This window comes from Panthera uncia, chromosome B1 (genome assembly GCF_023721935.1).
Source record: "Panthera uncia isolate 11264 chromosome B1, Puncia_PCG_1.0, whole genome shotgun sequence".
Classification (NCBI taxonomy): domain Eukaryota; kingdom Metazoa; phylum Chordata; class Mammalia; order Carnivora; family Felidae; genus Panthera; species Panthera uncia.
In genome coordinates, this window is record NC_064811.1 from 151,924,524 (window position 1) to 151,942,957 (window position 18,434).

Below are 18,434 nucleotides of genomic sequence, written 5' to 3' on the forward strand. Positions count from 1 at the left end.
ATCTCTCAGTCCTCATCTTATTAGACTTAGCAGCACTTTCCAACAGGAGAGTTGATTATGCAACCCCCCTGGAAAAACTTCCTTCCCTCGCTTTCCAGGACAACACATTGCCTACCTTTCTGGCCACTTCTTGATCCCTCTTGCTGGTTTCCTCTTACACTTTCAACTTCTAAATGTTAGACTGTCCAGGTGAACCTCTACCCGCTATCTCTGTGTAGACAGTGTCAGGATGGTGTCATCAGGGCCTGGTTGGTGGTATGTGTGTGTGTTGGGGGGGGTGCCCCTCAACATACACTCTAGAATTGGTGATCAGGAACAAAAGAATGTATATATAGCAAAATGATTACCACAAATTTAGTCAACATTCATCACCTCATGTAATTATAATTTTTTTTCTTCTGATGAGAACTTTTAAGATTTACTCTATTAGCAACTTTCAAATGTACAATACTGTTAACTATAGTCACCATGCTGTCCATTACATCCCCAGAATTTCCAGCAATTTATTTTTAATGAATGATGACTCAAGTTTTTAGTGACGACTTTGTAGGTATTGACTCCACAGTTAAAGTCAATCTGGTTTTTTTTTCCTTAGCTTTTTTGAGGTGTCATTTACCTCAAAAAGTCACCTGTTTAGATTTATAGGAAAGTTATATGAAGTTGTGCAACCATCGCCACAGTACAATTTTAGAGCATTTTCATCATTGCCAAAAAAAAAAAAAAAATCTCTCATGCCCATTTCCACTAATCTATCTGTCTCTATAGATTTGCCATTTCTGCCCATTCCATAAAAATGGAATCATACAAAATGTAACCTCTTGCATTTTGCTTCTTTCATTTAACATAATATCTTTGAGGTTTATTTCCACTGTATATAGTAGTAATTCCTTCCTTTTTATTGATGGATAGAATCTCATTATATGGATATGCCACATTTTGTTGACCCATTCACCAGTTAACAAGGATGTGGATTGTTTCCATCTGGGGGACTGTTATGAATAATGCTGCTATGAACATTCACGTGTAAGTCTCTGTGTGGACATATGTTTTAATTTCTCATGTGCAAACACCTCATAGTAGAATTCCTGGGTTGTATGTTAAATTTATGTTTAGCTTTTTAAGAAAGTGCCCGATTGTTTTCCGAAGTGTATATACCATTTTATGTTCTCACCAGCAATATATGAGGTTTCCAGTTTCTCCACAGCTTCATCAACACTTGCTATTATCTGTCTTTTTTAGCATAGCCATTTTGCTGGGGTATGGTTTAACTTGTAGGTTAACTGGAATTAGCCTAGTAGCTGAGATTGGGCATCTTTGCATGTGTCTATTAGCCAAGTATACATCTTCTTTGGGGAAATGTCTCTTTAAATCTTTTGAACTTTAGGGGTGCCTGGGTGGCTCAGTCAGTGAAGCATCTGACTTCGGCTCAGGTCATGATCTCACAGCTGTGAGTTCAAGCCCTGCATTGGGCTCTGTGCAGGCAACTCAGAACCTGGAGCCTGCTTCAGATTCTGTGTCTCCCTCTCTCTCTGTCCCTTCCCTGCTCACGCTCTGTCTCTCTCTCCTTCAAAAATAAATAAACATGAAATCTTTTGAACATTAAAAAATTGGGTTGTTGGGGTGCCTGGGTTGCTTAGTCAGTTGAGCATCCAAACTTTGGCTCAGGTCATGATCTCACTGCTCATGGGTTCAAGCCCCACATCAGACTCTGTGCTGACAGCTTGGAGCCTGGAGACTGCTTCAGCTTCTGTCTCCATCTCTCTGCCCCTCCCCTACTCGTGTTCTGTCTCTCTCTCAAATATAAAATAAATCATAAAAAAAAATTAAACATCCAACTCTTGATGCCAGCTCAGGTCATGATCTCATGGTTTGTGAGTTCGAGCTCCTACCAGCAAGGAGCCTGCTTGGGATTCTCTCTCTCCTCTCTCTGTCCCCCATCCTCTCTAAAAATAAATAAATAAACTTAAAAATTTTTTTTAATTAAAAATTGGGTTGGGGCGCCTGGATGGCTCAGTTGGTTAAGCGCTGACTTCGGCTCAGGTGATGATCTCGCGGTTCATGAGTTCCAGTCCTGCATCAGGCTCTGTGCTGGCGGTTCAGAGCCTGGGGACTGCTTCGGATTCTGTGTCTCCCTCTCTCTCTGCCCACCCCCGCCCCCCCAGCTCACACTGTCTCTCTCTGTCTCTCAAAAATAAATAAATGTTGAAAAAATTTTTTTAATTGGGTTGTTTTCTCATTACTGAATTGTGAGAGCTCTTTATATGATTTTCAAATATTTTTTTCCGACGTTGTGGCCTGTTTTCTAATTTTCTTAGTAGTGTCTTTTGGAACACAAAACTTTTTAATTGTGGCAAAGCCAATTTACCAATTTTTATTTTATGGATTGAACTTTTGTTGGACAACTTTTGTATGGACAACTTTTGTTGTCACATCTGAAGATTTATATCTATGTTTTCTTCTAGAAGCTTTTTAGTTTTGTTCTTACATATTGGTGAACACTGTATTTTAGCTGAACATTTGTGTATAGTATGAGGTTAGGGTCTAAGTTCTTTTTTTTTTTTTTTTTTTGCAAGTGGTTATCTACTTGTCCCAACATAATTTGTTAAAAAAGAAAACCTATCCTTTCCTCTCTTGAATTTTCTTAGAACCATTGTTGAGAATTGATCAACCATAAATTAAAGATTTTAATTGCTGTCTGCCTATCTTTATACCAATACCACATGGTCTTATTTATTGTGGCTTTATAAGTTTTGAAATTCAGTAGTGTGAGTCCTCCACCTTCATTCTTTTCAAAATTGTTCTGATTATTCTAGATATATTATATTTCCATAAATTTTAGACTCAACTTGTCATGTTTTACAAAAGTCCTGCTAGAATTTTGACAGGGATTACATTAAATTTATAGATCCGTTTGAAAAGAATTTCAATCTGTTTTTAAATGTTTATTTATTTTTGAGAGAGAGAAAGAGTACGAGCAGGCGAGGGGCAGAGAGAGAGGGAGACACAGAATCCAAAGCAGGCCCTGACCTGAGCTGGAGACAGACGCTTAACTGACTGAGCCACCAAGGCACCCTGAAAAGAATTTCAGTCTTAATAATACTGAGTCTCCCAAACCATGAAGATGGATTTAGCTCTTCACGGTTTTGAGATCTTCTTTAGCTTCTTTTAGCAATGTTTTGTAGTTTTCAGGGTACAGGTTTCACAATTCTTTTGGTAAATTTATTCATATTTCATTCTTCATGATGCTGTTGTAAATGGACTTTAAAATTTTATTTGGAAATTGCTTATTGCTAGTACATTAAGAAAATAAATGATTTTTAAAATATTGATCTTGTATTCTGTGACACTACTAAACTCATTTATTAGTTCTTCGTAGGTTTTTGGGTGTAGATTTTTTGGGATTGTCTCCATATAGTGTTGTCATATGCAGATAAAGATAGTTTTCTTTCTTTCCAATCTGAAATCGTTCAATCATTTTCTAGGCTTTTGTACTAGTCACAACCTTGTACAATGTTGAAAGAGGAAAGAATAGACATATTTGCCTTCTTTTCTTTTTTTTTTTTTATTAAAATTTTTTTTTCAACGTTTTTTATTTATTTTTGGGACAGAGAGAGACAGAGCATGAACGGGGGAGGGGCAGAGAGAGAGGGAGACACAGAATCGAAAACAGGCTCCAGGCTCCGAGCCATCAGCCCAGAGCCTGACGCGGGGCTCGAACTCATGGACCGCGAGATCGTGACCTGGCTGAAGTCGGACGCTTAACCGACTGCGCCACCCAGGCGCCCCTATTTGCCTTATTTTCAATCTTAAGGGAAAAGCATTTAGTTTTTTATGATTAAATAAAGTGTTAGTTGTTCACAAATACTCTTTATCAAATTGAGGACATTCTCTTCTGTTCGTAATTTACTAAGAGTTTCTACCATGAGGGGGTGTTGGACTTTGTCAAGTGCTTTTTCCATATTGAGATGCTCATGTGACTTTCGTCCTTTTGTTCATAATACATTGCATCTGTTGATATTTCAGATGTTAAACCAACATTGCATTCTTGGGATAAATCCCACTTAGCCATGATGCATATAATTATTATATATAAATATTTTATATATAATATATATATTTATATATAATAAATATAAATATAAATATTTATATATATAATATAATATTATTATATATACAATATTTTATAATATTGATGGATTCAGTTTGCTAATATCTTATTAAAGATTTTTTTCATCTATGTTCATGAGGTATATTGGTATATAGTTTCATTTTCCTGATGTCTTTGTCTTTGATATTAGGATAATAGAATGAATTTGGGGTTGATCTTTCTAAATTCATTGTTGTTGTTTTTTTAAGTTTATTTGTTTATTTTTGAGAGAGAAAGACCATGGGAGCAGGGGAGTGGCAGAAAGAGAGGGAAAGAGAGAATCCTCAGTAGGCTCCACTTAGTGCAGAGCCTGATGTGGGGCTCAATCTCACAATGTGTGAGATCATGACCTGAGCCAAAACCAAGAGTCAGATGCTTAACCAACTGAGCCACTCAGGTGCTCCTCATTGTTTTGTTTTCATTTTCATTTATCACAAAATATCTTCTGATTTCCCTTGTGACGTCTTTTTAATTTGTGAGTTATGTAGTAGTGTGTTTCATATAAAAAATAGTTATTCAAGATTTCTTTCTGTTAATGATTTCTTATTTAACTCTGCTGTGTTTGAAGAAAATACTGTGCATTCTTTCAATCCTTTTACACTAATTGGGACTTGTTTTATGGCATAGCACAGAGGTTGGCAAACTATGACCCGCAAATCAAATCTGGCCTGCCACCTGTTTAGTAAACAAAATTTTATTGGAACACAGCCATGCCTGTCTATGCATTATCTCTGACTAGTTTTGTTCTACAAGAATAAACAGGCACAGCTGCAGCAGAGACTGTGTGGTCCACAAAGCAAAAAAAAAAAAAAAAAAAAAAAATTATTTTCTGGTCATTTATAGGAGATGTTTGCCAATCTTTGCTCATAGCATATGGTCTATTCACTAGAATGTTCCATGTGTCCTTGGAAAGAATATATATTCTGTAATATTTAATTATTTATTTATCTATTTATTTTTAAGTGTTTATTTTAACAGAGAGAGAGAGAGAGGGAGAGAAAGAGAATGTGCAAATGGGGGAGGGGCAGAGAGAGAAGGAGAGAGAGAATCCCAAGCAGGCTCCATCAACACAGAGCTCCATGCTAGGCTCAATCCCATGAATCATGAGATCATGAGTGGAAATCAAGAGTCCTTTGCTTTACTGACTGAGTTCCTCCGGTGCCCCTGCAATATTTAGATCACATATTTTATATATGTCAGTTAGGCTGAGATGTTTGATAGTTTTCTATATTGTCACTGCTTTTATGTCTAGTTGTTCTACCAGTTACTAAAAACCCCAAACCATTACTGTTGAATTGTCTATTTCCCCTTTCATTTCTGTTAGGTTTAATTCCATGTATTTTGAGGTTCTGCTTTTAGGTATGTATACATTTATAATTGTTACATTTTCCTCAGGTATTGACACTTTTATTATTATAATAATTCTATTATTATAATAACAATATTGATTCTCTTTAACATGTCTGGTGTTAGCATAGCCACTATAGCTCCCTTATGGTTATTGTTTGCATGGCATATCTTTTTTCGTGTTTTTACTTTCAACCCATTTGTGTCTTTGAATCTAAGGTGTACCTGTTGGAAAGAGCAGATAGGATTAAATTGCTTTTTTGTGCAGGTTGTTGACTGATAGCTTTTGAGGGAGGATTTATCATATTCATGTTAATAAATATAATTATCGATATGGTTAGAGTTACATTTGCTACTTTGTTACTCCTTTGTTATATCTCTTGTCCTTCTTGTTCCACTATTCTCCCTTTACTTCCTTCTTTTGTGTTAAAGAAAAAATTATTTAGGAGCCCCTGGGTGGCTCAGTTGGTTAAGCGTCTGACTTAGCTCAGGTCATGATCTCAAGGTTTGTGAATTCAAGCCCCATGTCAGACTCTGTGTTGTCCATCTCTGCTCTCTGCCTCTCCCCCTCTTGTGCTCTGTCTCTGTCTCTGTGTCTCTCAAAAATGAATAAACATTAAACAAGGTTTTTAAAAAATATGTAGTAGTACATGCTAATGCCTATTTTGATTTTTTTGCTGTATTTTTTTACAGTTATTTTCTTGCCATATGGATTTTCTTTTACGAGGGATTATAGTATGCATTATCAGAACTACTTAAAATTAATACTAATTTATTGCTAGTATAGACTGTTCCAATGTAGCTACATTCCCTTCCCCCTCCTTTGTGTTTGTCATATATGTTGTCAAATTATCATATATTAGTATATAATATAAATATTATAAATCCAACAAATTTTAAATCTTTTTTAAAAAATGTTTATTAGTTTTAAGAGAGAGACAGAGCATGAGTAGGGGAGGGGTGGAGAGGGAGGGAGACACAGAATCCAAAGCAGGCTCCAGGCTCTGAGCTGTCAGCACAGAGCCCAACATGGGGATTGAACCCACCAACTGTGAGCACCCAGGCAACCCTAAATCCAACAAATTTTAATTATTGTTTTATATAATAAAATTATTGTTTTATGTAATAAAACATATAAAATAAAATATATTTTTATGTTTATAATATATAAAATAAAATATTTTTATACTATATAAAATTATATAATAAAATATATAATATAAAACATAATTAAAACTTGTTGGATATAAAACAATACTAATACTATAAAATAATTAAAATAGGGGCGCCTGGGTGGCTTGGTCGGTTAAGCGTCCAACTTCGGCTCAGGTCATGATCTCACGGTCCATGAGTTTGAGCCCCGCGTCGGGCTCTGTGCTGACAGCTCAGAGCCTGGAGCCTGTTTCAGATTCTGTGTTTCCCTCTCTCTCTGCCCCTCCCCTGTTCATGCTCTGTCTCTCTCTGTCTCAAAAATAAATAAACGTTAAAAAAATTAAAAAAATATATAAAATAATTAAAATAATTAAAAATAATTAGAAAAGTAAGAAAGTGTTTCCCTGAGTTCTATGAGCTGCCCTAGCAAATGAATCAAACCTAAGGTGGAGGTCATTGTGTGGCCGGTGTGTCAGAAGCACAGGTAATAGCCCAGGGCTTGTCACTGGCATCTGAAGTGTGGTTGGGGGCGGTTGTATAGGACTGAATCCTTATCCTGTGGAATCTGATGCTATCTCTGGGTGGACAGTGTCAGAATTGAGTGGAATTCTTGGACACCCTGCTAGTGTCTGAGAATTACTTGGTGGTGTGTATGGGAAATAGCCTCCCCCCACCCCGAAAATGGATCTAGGAAACTTAAAAAACATATGAACCCACATATTTATCATTTATCCATTTCCTCCTGTGTACTTGAGCTACTATCTGGCGTCATTTCCTTTTGGCCTAATGGACTTCCTTCAGTATGATTTTTATATAATCCAGTATTTTGACTGCTTTCATTGGGAGAGTCATTAAAAGTATGTAGTCTTGGGGCGCCTGGGTGGCGCAGTCGGTTGGGCGTCCGACTTCAGCCAGGTCACGATCTCGCAGTCCGTGAGTTCGAGCCCCGCGTCGGGCTCTGGGCTGATGGCTCGGAGCCTGGAGCCTGTTTCTGATTCTGTGTCTCCCTCTCTCTCTGCCCCTCCCCCGTTCATGCTTTGTCTCTCTCTGTCCCAAAAATAAATAAAAAACATTGAAAAAAAAAAAAAAAGTATGTAGTCTTCCAGCTGCTCAAAATGCGAGTTCCCCATTTGCTTTCCAATCCACTCCACAACGGCTTCTCTCCCACTTCTTTTCAATAACCTACATATTGTAAAATCATGTCGTCTTCCTTAGTCATCATCTTATTTGATCTTTATCCATCATTTGACCAGTTGAACTATTCCCTCCTCTTAGAACACTTTTCTCTCCCGGCTTCCCTAACATATTCCCTTGATTTTCTTCTTAGCTAACTGGCCTCCCCCTCTCAGTCCCCTTTCCTGACTTTTTGTGCTCTACACAACTTCTCTTCTCTATCCACTTTTTTCCAAGGTGATCTCATATAGCCTGATGGCTTTAGATCCCATCTACACCTTGATGAGTCTCAAATTTCTATCACAGGTCAAAATCTCAACTGGAGCTCCAGACTCCTATCCAACAGCTTACATGGCATCTTCACTTGGATAGCTAGTAGTGTTACCTTAAGCTTAACCTGTCCAAAACAGAACCCTCTAACATCTATACTTCTTCCAGTCTTTTCCACTTCGGTGACATCATAACCTACCTAGCTGCCCTGGCTAAAAAACTAAGAATTATCTTTTATGCACCCCCTTTTCCTTATCTATAACATCCAGTATATTGGTCTTATTGACTCTAACTTCAAAAGACATCCTTAATCTTCCTTTTTTGTCCATCTCTGCAAAACCATCTGCATGAAAGTCACTATTATCTCTAACCCATACTAACTCAACTGCTTTTTTATTGGTTTCCCTGTGTGAATTCTCAGTCCTCATAATCCATTTTCATAAAGCTACCAGAATAATTTTTTTAATTTTTATTTATTTTTGAGAGAGAGAGAGGGTGCCTGTGCCTGCGAGTGGGGGAGGGGCAGAGAGGGGGTGGTGAACAGAGGATCTGAAGCAGGCTCTGCACTGACAGCAGAGAGTCCATGAGGGCTCGAACTCACAGACTGTGAGATCATGACCTGAGCTGGAGTTGGATACTTAACTGACTGAGCCACCCAGGTGCCCCCAGAATAATTTTTTATTTTTTATTCATTTTTATTTAAAAAATGTTTATTTATTTTGGGGGGGGAGGGGAAGAAAGAGAGGGAGAGAGAGAATGCAGGGCTGGAACCCATGAATCGAGAGATCATGACCTGAGCCTAAGATGGATGCTCAACCAACCGAGCCACCCAGGAACCCCCAGAATAATTTTTTATCTTATTTATTTATTTATTGCATATAAAGTGGCACATTTATTTATTATTTTTTTCAATATGAAATTTATTGTCAAATTGGTTTCCATACAACACCCAGTGCTCATCCCAACAGGTGCCCTCCTCGATACCCATCACCCACCCTCCCCTCCCTCCCACCCCCCATCAACCCTCAGTTTGTTCTCAGTTTTTAAGAGTCTATTATGTTTTGGCTCCCTCCCTCTCTAACCTTTTTTTTTTTTTCCCTTCCCCTCCCCCATGGTCTTCTGTTAAGTTTTTCAGGATCCACATAAGAGTGAAAACATGGTATCTGTCTTTCTCTGTATGACTTATTTCACTTAGCATAACACTCTCCAGTTCCATCCACATTGCTACAAAAGGCCATATTTCATTCTTTCTCATTGCCACTACAATTGCCATTGTAGTATTCCATTGTGTATATAAACCGCAATTTATCCATTCATCAGTTGATGGACATTTAGGCTCTTTCCATAATTTGGCTATTGTTGAAAGTGCTGCTATAAACATTGTGGTACAAGTGCCCCTGTGCATCAGCACTCCTGTATCCCTTGGGTAAATTCCTATTGCTATTGCTATAGGGTAGCAGTGCTATTGCTGGGTCATAGGGTAGATCGATCTTTAATTTTTTGAGGAACCTCCACACTCTGAATAATTTTTTAAAAGAAAATTATGTTAATCACTTAATTAAAATGCTTCAATGCACCCTTTTGCATTTTTGTAAATTTTTTAAATGTTTTTTATTTTTGAGGGAGAGAGAGTGAATGGGGGAGGGACAGAGAGAGAGGGCAACAGAGGATCTGCAACAGGCTCTGCACTGTTAGCAGAGAGCCCGATGTGGGGCTCTAACTCACAAACAGATAGATCATGACCTGAACAGAAGTTGGACACTCAACCGACTGAGCCACCCAAAAGGCCTGAGCGCCAAAAGGCACTCCCACCCTTTTGCGTTTTGAACAAAATCCATTAATTTTTTACCAAGACTTTAACCCCCTGCCTATAGGAAAGTTATAGCATTTATTATCTTAATATGTTAATTTTTTACTTAGTTATTGTCTGTTTCCTCCTTTTGCACTCAACATTCTGATTACAGGACTGCCACAGAACAACTGCCTGTTTTGTCCCCTACGTAATCAATTAATTCTTTCACATTCCATAAAGTTCTCTGTATGCCCGGTCTTCATGGCGGAAGTAAGTTCTTCCACATTTGTGCTTACATAACACTTTGAGCACACCAGTGTTAGAAATCTCATCTCCTCACTGGAGTGTGAACTTTGCAAGAGTATACACCATGTCATTTTCTTCTTTGAGTTCCTAGGGTCTTACTACTTGGTAAAGAGTAGGTCAACAAATGAGTATTTGCTGAATAAAAGAATGAATTAATACATGCTATTGAATGCTCCCAGAAACATGAAACATCATTTACTAAAGTAGCTTTCATCAACGGACAAGAAAAACACTACAAATATGAACTTGGCTCTGAAAAAAACAACTAAAATTATGATCGCTAAAAGTCTTATAGTTAAATATGGCATGGTTCTGCAAAGGAAATTAACAGTAAGTAGAAAAAAAGAGAGGAAAGGAAGAATTTTTAAGTTTAAATGATTTAGTTTGTTCTCCTCTGGATTTACTAACAAATTTAAGTGCTGTAGCAATGGCTCCAGAAACAAGCCAGTATCTGGCGGCCATAGGACCTAGACAATCTTTGGAATTTTCAGAATGCTTATTTTCACTCTGAGAATGTGAGGGACTTATCTCCTCGTTGTTATGGTAAGGGCTCATTTGGAATCGACTAAATTTATGGCCAAGGGCACCTGTATTACCTCTGCCTTCAGGACTATTAACAGTTCCTTTAAACTGGCTCAACCATGCCTGATCTGTTGCCAGAGAACACCCTGTCTGCCCTTTTAGCCACCAGGACATTTGGGAAACCCGAAGTCTGCATGTTGGTATTAGTGTGTGAATTTATTCCCCATATTCAGCACTTTCTACCAAATCTGGTGCCAAAAAATTCTTAAAATAAAAAATATACCTACTTCATTGATTCACCTCATGTGACATGTTTAAATGCTTCAATTGTATTTATTACCGTACAGTAGCTCATCTAATATTATTTGAAGTTGATGAACTATTAGCCCCTTAGGGTGTTTAGTTTTGAGCTGTCTACAGAGATAGTGAAAAGTGCTCAGCATAATTCTTCAGCTGCAGAATAGAAGATAGTGACTAATCAATACCTTAGCAAAAAGCTTTTGTTATTTTTCAAAAATTTTTGAGTTCCTGTTTAGCTTAGTTTAAAGAGAGAAATAGCATGAGTTGGTGAGAGGGGTGGGGGTGGGGGGGAGAGAATCTCAAGCAGTCTCCACGCTTAGTATGGAGCCCAACGCGGGCCTCGATCCCATGACCCTGGGATCATGACCTGAGCCAAAATCAAGAGTCAGACGCTCAACAGACTAAGCCACCCAGGAGCCCGTTTTGTTTTGTTTTGAATAAATCAATTTGCATATAACCATCTTGGTGCATGGAGTACCCAGACCATGTGATAAAGCTACGTTTCTTAACCTTTTGGCTCCTTGCTGCACCTGAAAATCTTGATATTTTTCCAAGGCTTATTCTTCTGACAAATGGGTGGGTATGCTGGTGGGAATGTGGAGTAGATAAAAACATATACTTGACTAACAGGGAAAAATGAACAGCAGAGTTTTAAAGAGGAGGAAAGGATGGAAGAGAGGATAAGAGGAATGGGAATAAATGAAAATGAAAAATAATGGTGGAAAAGATGAAGACTAAAAGAATAGGAAGAAAGGCACCAGGGAGTGACTGCTCTTATTAATACTTCCAACCTGTCTCCACCAACCTCAACAGTCTGTTGCAGGCAACTCACCAGCTCTCTGAAGTGCTTCTGATTCTTAATGGACTCCTTGAGCCATTTTCCATTACTTGTTTTTTCACTGCCTACACTCTGCAGATGTGGGGGTATGAGGCTCAGTTTATTAGTTTTTGATTCCTGCTATAACAAATTACCCTAAATTTAGGGGCTTAAGCAACACAAATTTATTATCTCTGTAGGTCAGAAGTCTGACATGGGTCTCATGGGGGCTAAAATGAAGATGTCAGTAGTTTCTTTCTGGAGACTTCAGAGGAATATTAATTTCCTTGTTCATTCTGGTTGGCAGAATTTAGTGCCCTGCTGTTGTAGGACTGAGATTTATGTTTTCTTGTTGGCTGTCAGCTGAAAGCCATTCCTAGCTTTGAGAGGCCACTACATTCCCTCACTCATGGTCTCCCTCCTCCACCTTTAAAGCCAGCAACAGTGGGTTAAGTCCTTCCCATGTTGCATCTCTCTTACACCTTCATCCTTTTTCACCTCCCTGCCCGCAGCTGGGAAGAGTTCTCTGCTTCTAAGGACTCATGTGATTAGACTGGGCCCACATGAATAATCTGGGATAATCTCCATCTCAAGGTCTGCAATCTTAAATTCATCTACGAAGTCCCTTTTTCCATGAAAATAACACATTCACAAGTTCTGGGAATTGGGGGCCATTATTCTGCTGACCACACTCAAAAGTCTGGGGTGATTCTGATTGTTATTCCTGTAAACTTTAGAAGAAGGGGAATGGGAACAGGCAAAATGTATGGAGCACATTAGCAGGGTCTTGTTTTCATGTGAGAATATCAAATTAGGAAAGGCAAAACAAGAACTGAAGGACTCCTGGGTAAATGACATTTACCAAGAGTCTCTTCAAAAATAATTCTAATAGGTTCTTTAGAATTAACAGAAGGAAAAAAACAGCTAGAAAATGAATGGGGCATTAATTACAGAATTTTAGAAGGGACCTAAGATCACTTAGTTCACTAATTTAAAAAATTTGTTAACCTTTTTGAGATACAGATTTACATGCAGTTTTAAGAAATAATACCCATATCCAGTTTTCCCCAATGGTAACATTTTTTTTTGTAACTGTAGTGCAATAGCAAAACCAAGAAATTGGTATAGATACAATTCATCTATTTTATATAGATTTCACAAGTTTTACAAGCCCTCATTTCTGTGTATAGTTCCCTGCAATTTTATCACATGTGTAGATTCATGTGACCACAGCCAGAGTCAAATTGTAATGTAATTTATAAAGTTGGTTCTTTGAGCTCTTAAGAGTTCTGTCTAGATGATTCAAGGATGCTGTAGTGAAGAGATAAAAGGACTAGGTCAAATAATTAAGATTTCAGGCATTTTCTCTTTTAAAAATCCTGCTTTTATCTGTTTTACGTACTGAGACATGTACTATTTTATTTGATGAAATGATCCCATACCTAAAAAACAATGGTTTAGTCTATGTATTTGCCCCAGCACATACACTATGATTAGTACTCAAACTATTAATGATCAAAATTTGTGTAGTTAGCTAATGATCACCATAAAACAAAACACTCAAAAAAATTCTTCCCTAATTTAGCAGTCATAAAACAATTTAGGGTATTTTCCCATCTTTATTAAATATTTGGTTCACCTTAGAAATAAACTGTCAGGAGATTAAGAATTTTATTTAGTTCATTGCCTGGCACACAGTAAATGACCAATCAGTGCCTTAGAGAAATATCTGAAATTGGCAAACATTAGAGTTTGAACAATTGATGGACATGTATATATGCATATCTTCATCCTTCAATAATTGGAGGGAGATCATTAAAAAAAAAGTGCTCCATTCTTCTGTGATAAACTTAATACAAGTAATAGTGTACAGAATATAGTGTACATTAGATTCTTCACTAGTTTTATAGAATCTGGAGATACGTGTTCAGTTCTATGGAAATTTTAAGAGGAATATTCCTAACTGTAGTCTTTTGGAAGGGAACAACTAGGATCTGATAGGAAGTCATGGAGAAACTGGAAAATAGGACATGTTTTGCTTATAGAAAAGATCTGGAGGAAACAACATATCTTTTCTCCAATGTCTAGCAAATAGTCCTGTGAAAGAATTACGGTGTATCTGTAGAGTACTACCAGTGTATGAAGGTAACAAAGAAATACATTTTCCACCCTATATATGCAAGGCCTTTTACAACAATTAGAGTTTCCTCAAAATGGAATGGAAGGCCTTACAGAGTAGTGAGCTTCCTGTTACTGAAATCATTCCAGCAGAGGCTTATAAAAGATAGTTTTGAAGAATTTTTGTACTGGCTTGGAAGTTAGACCTTATGATTCCAAAGGTTCCTTGGAACCAAAGGCTGTATGATCCAGGCAAGAAACTCTAATAATAGTTTGAATCCTGGTCTGCCTTCCTGTGCATGAAAAAAATCAACTGATTTGTTAATGTGAGTAGGATTTCTAATTAGAAAACTGATACAGATACTTTTCAATTTTATCAACAGATATGTATTGAACCCCTATTATGTGCCCAGTAGTGTTATATAAACAGAGATCAGTCTTATCTATATTGACAAAATAAGTGTGAGAGAAAAGGATATGATACTGGACAGTTTTTGTTTACATATTTCTATATTCCAGAATAATGTGAATTCTATGTTATAAATGAAAAATATTAGTAATATTAGAATATAAAATATGAAACCCAATTGAAAAATAGCAGTGTAATATGTTAATTAAGTAGTCTAGAAGGTGATACAGAAAATTATATGCAATCAGATACTAATGACAAAATAGAGAACAATTTAATTTTATTAAAAATTTCCAATTTATAACCAAAATATACAACCACTACATTTAAAATCAGTTTGTACACTCACAGTTAAAGTGCTAAGTAAAAACATTTACAAAAATGGACATCAGTCTACTGTAAACAAAATAAATCTACAAGAGCAGAGTGCAAAGCACATCCAGCTAACGTGAAAGTACAGTTCATGCTCTAATCAAGTGCACCTGCCCTATACATATCTCAATAACAGTAACTTTCCCACTCAGAAATGAACAATTTTAAATACATAAAAAAGAAATGTGAAGAACTAATGCCACAAAATACAAGTCTTTAGCATAAACACTAACTAGATGCTTACATGATAAAAGCAAGATTAAGATTTTAGAATCAATTTTAGAATCACCGTATCAATTTAATTCAGAATAGGGTGTGAAAACTAAATTGCTAAGTGCCAGCTGTTTAAAAATAATTGTTTTTTTTTAAATAATGAAAAAGGAATATCGCTTCTACCTTTTTATCTCTTGAAAAAAGGAGAAGGTGGTGTCACTGTCAATAAAAGTAAAATGAGGAAAGCTATTGTCTATAGTATCAATGAGCAGAGCTGGAAGATAGACAGGACTAGCTGGGAGGTAGAGAAAACTGAGGCTCGAGCACAGAATCTTAAGAGTGTGGGTGACGGACATCTAAGATGCTCCTGACACAGCTCTTGAACTGAAAAACACAGGATCAGCAAGACCCTGACTTCAATGACCCAGAATTACAAATGACTAGCTCCCCTCCTCAAAGTCACTGAAAATATACGGCACTTTCAGACATCACATGCATTCAGAGAAAGAGCAAGAGATGCTTAAGTTAGGTCACTTAATGGTATCTCTTGCCTCAAAAGAATCCAACCAACACTATTTCCATTTTTGTTTTAAAGCTCAATATTCCAATTGATAGTAATTTGTGCTAATAGCAATGTGTTTGTCTTTAATGCAGATTTATCTTTAAGCAGGTTAAAAGGGCTATAGTGACTAACACTTGAATACAAATTAAAGCAAATTTCCTTCTTCCTAATGCTTGAATATAGATTATACTTCGGAAGTATTGATAAGGAAGACTGGGGATAGAAGGCAGGTAGGAAGGTCTTGAGGAATGTAGCATTAGAGGAATAGGCCAGATGGAGAGTGTGTGTACCTGGGCAGGGCTCAGGGTATCTCCTAGAAAGAAGTATACCAAGTGATTACTGAGAGATCTAAGTCAATTTTCCCCACCATAAAAGTATAGTCAAAACTGAGACACTAGATTAATATGAAGTGCACCAGATCAGCTCTTGTTGGCTAATGTGTTGCCCTTATTATTCATAATATTATTTATATGAGATGTAGTGTGAGTTTAGAACAATCCAATTTACAACCTCTTAGATAATAGCTCTTCTAAAATTCTGGATTTCTTGTGTAGGAGATTCATATTTTTTACATGCATTTTTACACCCATATACTTTGATTCTTATAACTTGAAACATAGGTATAAAGAAAATCTTTAAATGGCATTTTAAGGCAAATCTGTTGACTCTATAACATAGTAGTATCATTTCAGAATGCCTACCAAGAAGATAAAATTCTATAGCTAGCAAAATTTGAGTCCATAGTAGATATGGAAGGGGGGGCACTTATTTTGCCTCTAATGATATTTACATACTAGTTCTTTGATATGTGATAATATCCCAGGTTATGAAAGTTTTTATATAACTTACATATTCCCAAAAGGTATTTGCTTTCAATTACTAAAATCATTTTGACTAAATATCTTTAAAACTAGGCAATTTAACTACAAAACAAAGCAGACTTTTCTTGATGGACCTATGGTTATCTATAGTTTGAATCTCCTTCGTAAGGTCTCTGATAGGTTAATAAGAGGAATTAGAATGGAAAGTTAATATATTTATTCTAAAACACCTTTTGTTTGATTGTTTCTTGAATATATATTATGAAATTGCAAACATTTGATCACTCTTGATGAACAAAACCAGCAATTTCACAAAACCAGCAAATTCAGGATAATACTATCCAACTATGATGACATAGTATAAATCTCTTTAAATTGTTCTTTCTGAGAATCAGGCTATCTAACAAAGGATTTTCTGCTGAGAGGACCATAATAACCTAACACACAACACTAACAAAACAAGACAAAATAAAGGCTTACCAAAAAAATTAAAAAAAAAAAGTTCACATTAAATAAATTTAAGCTTCAGGTATCACAATATTATAGAAAACAAAATAACTCAGAACTATTATTAGTTGTAGACACATATATTTATATAAACAATCCCCTAAATTCACTATCAGATTAAAATACAGTAAAGTCAGTATTTTCTTGAACAATTTTAAATTAGAAGAAACAGCTTCCATAGCTCTTCCAAATAAAAAAAAAAGACAATTTAATAGCTTTTGAGTGTCAAATGAACTCTTCTTTCTGGGTTTCGGAGAAAGCAGTGGTAGTGGTATTATCTTTATCATACCAAAGTAAATGTCTAAACTGCAGTCACTCCTTCACATATGCAATACTTTGAAACTTCAATGAAGAAATAAAACTCAAAAATAAAATTTGGCGTTTGAAAACAGAAGCAGAAAAGTTGTTTGAAGTTGGTGTTAAAGATATGTGAAATGGACGGGGCCCCTGGGTGGCTCAGTCGGTTAAGCGGCCGACTTCAGCTCAGGTCATGATCTCACGGTCTGTGAGTTCAAGCCCCGCGTCGGGCTCTGTGCTGACAGCTCAGAGCCTGGAGCCTGTTTCGGATTCTGTGTCTCCCTCTCTCTGACCTTCCCCCATTCATGCTCTGTTCTGTCTCTCTCTGTCTCAAAAATAAATAAACGTTAAAAAAAATTCTTTTTAAAAGATATGTGAAATGGAGTAATTCTAGAGAAGTTAGTTTTTTAAAAAGATGAATGATAAAGAATTCAGATTTACTCTGATAAGGTAGAAATAGCACCTGATGACAAAAGAACTTCCAGACTAATATTTTCAAATCAGAGACCCCTTTTTATAATTAAAAAATAATTTTAAGTTCACATATTAAAAAAATACAGTATTTTCAACTACATATTCACCTCAGTTCAATGCCAAGAACTTTTTTGTTGATCTTGTTCCAGAAATATAGAATCATTTCCTATTAAATGTTTCTGCTGACAAGAGTAGTTAGGGAAAAACTATGTGAGGCAGGGGCTAACTAAGGGAGTGAAGGAAGACAACTCTAAACGTCCTTTTCAAAACTGGGGAGGGGAGAAGTAGGTAGAAAAATGGTGGATGGATAAATATAAATTAAATCACACTAGGATTATCTGCTTTATCTTCTAGAATATCCTACTATCAAAACCCAGAAAATCTTCAATGAAATGTTTGGACCTCAGATTCAAGTTTAACAAGTGTAATAACAAAACATGCAGAGCCAGAGAACTGAAAATAAAGGTCTGGTGTTTGTTGCTGTTGTTGTTGTTTTTCTTTACAGGCAATCAAAATAACACTGTAATATAGCTGTGTCTGAATGAGAGAAGCTAGTCATCTCATTTAATTTCTGAAAGCCAGGAAAGTTGATCCACTGGACTGACCAAAGACAAGGAATCAAGTATAGCCTAAGACATCACACCATCTTCCAACATCAACCTTCCATTATTCTTCTCTACCTAGCCAACACCAAACCCAATACCTGGATTATAAATCTATAGACCAATGTGTTCAACAGATTGATATGAGCTAATGCAGACAATTAGAGAGAGGCAGTGATCTCTAAAAGTAACAAGTAACTTCCTTGGCTCTTCCCTGGTTCTCAGAGAGC

General features: G+C 36.6%; 1 long non-coding RNA gene across 1 annotated transcript in view; it reads left to right on the forward strand.

Moving 5' to 3' along the window:
• Positions 1-18,084, forward strand: part of LOC125923800 (uncharacterized) — a 35,373-nt gene extending 17,289 nt beyond the window's left edge. The window contains exon 4 of the long non-coding RNA XR_007458168.1: positions 17,957-18,084. This is a non-coding gene — a long non-coding RNA (uncharacterized LOC125923800). The remainder of the gene's footprint in view (positions 1-17,956) is intronic.
• Positions 18,085-18,434: the final 350 nt, after the last annotated feature.